The following is a 1,908-nucleotide window of genomic DNA, read 5'->3' as shown; positions in this document are numbered from 1 at the left end:
TTTGAAATTTGATCGTGACGTCGTTCAAGTTGCCGAAATCTGAGAAATCGCTTCGATGGATTCGAAAGTAGTCGTTGGCTTCGGTCCATTCTGCCTCTGTTCTTGGCAATTTGACGCCCGGAAGCAATGATTCAGATGTATCGACATCAGTTGATTCTGTTGACGTAGACGACGGATCAGTGTCGGATGCTGAAGCGGAGGTTGGCAGCAGTGGCGAAGAGGGTGAACTGGAGCAGTCATTTTCATGGTTTGATTTTTTATTTGTAACTCTCAGTGTTTTGAACATTTTGCATGAACGTTGATGCATTATAAGACCTCTTCGGCCCTTGCAATATTTCCCGCAACAACATGACAATAAATTAATAATAATAATAATAATAATAATAATAATAAAAGCATCAGTCATGATGATAGTAACTACATCTCTGACATTAACAGCAGTACCATCAACGAGTGAAACATTGAAAAAGATGATCCCGTGCTTACTCATGGCGTGTAATAGTTTATTTATTTATTTTTTATTTATTTTTTTGAAGTAAAACCAGAAGCCCACAGGGTTTGTGCGGCAACTTAACTAACAGAAATGATACTGTTCAATTGTCAATTTAACTAATTAATAAAACAAAATTTGTTCATAATGTTCAAAAAATAAAAAAGAAAAAAGAAAAATAAAAAAAAAATAAAAAAGAAAGATAGAAAGAAAAGAAAAAATTAGTTTGGTAAGAAATGGGTAGTGCTGTTGAGGTACTCGCAATTTTATATAATAATATAATATGATATGATGTGATGTGAAATGATATGATATAATAATAATATAATATAATAATAATAATAATTATGACTACCACTTACTGCTACCAACATTCAAATGCTGCCTAGAGATGGTTAGAAAGTTATTTGAATGGCGTATCATTCGTTACAATTTACACGGCCAGCTAAAAAATTTACGTGCTCAACAAACACATCGTACATACCACAACCATTTAATTTTATTTCATCACATGCTCACACATTCCTTGGCGACACATTTCATAAATGCTTATAATCGCTAATAAAACTGACATCAATACTACAATTCAGTGCTAATTACTACTCCAAAGTATGTAACTTTGTCCAAATAATGTTTTTAATTTATGTAATTTAAATATCTCTTAAATACTTTGGGTTGTTGCTTGGTGTTGTTTTTGGTGTTGTTTTTTGGTGTTATTGCATGGTGTTGTCGCATGGTGTAGTTGCATGGTGTTGTTGCTTGGTAGTGTTGCTTGGTGTTGCATGGTGATGTTCTTATTTCAATATTAGACAAGCAAGAGTATGAAATGGATAAAATGCAAGGAGAGTAGCCACCGTGATTAATGAAGAGGAAGTTTTTAACCATAGTTCTCGTGTTTAGTGGCAGTATTTCAATGGATATCCTGAAATCAAAAATGGACTAAAGGTCGAAAAGCAGGTGTTGATGTGACGAGGTCTCAAAATGTTTTGATGTCATATGATCTTTTGTTGATGTTGATGTGTTGGTGTTATTGAAATCTGGTTAAGGATGTGTTGTTATTGTGGTTTGTTTTGTTGTTATGCATGTGTTCGTGTTGTCAACATGTTGTTGACATGTTGTTGTTGTTGTCAACATGTTGTTGATGTGTTGTTGTTACAATCTGCATGGAGCGTCTGAAGTTTTCTCACGCATCCATCATCTTGTCATCAACTTGTACAACAAACATCTTCTCCGATCAGAATTTTAAAAGAAAGATTTATCATTCATTTAAGTAATTTTGTTGTTATGTTGTTGTTGGTGGTGTTGTCTTGTTATTGTTGCGTTGTTGCTCTTGTTTTGTAGTCATTGCTGTTTTACAGTTGATGTTTTTTGTGTTATTGTTGTTGTGTTGTTATTGTGGTGATTTTTTGCTGTGATAC

This window comes from Helobdella robusta (assembly GCF_000326865.2).
Source record: "Helobdella robusta unplaced genomic scaffold HELROscaffold_21, whole genome shotgun sequence".
Classification (NCBI taxonomy): domain Eukaryota; kingdom Metazoa; phylum Annelida; class Clitellata; order Rhynchobdellida; family Glossiphoniidae; genus Helobdella; species Helobdella robusta.
Note: the sequence above shows the minus strand (reverse complement) of the source record.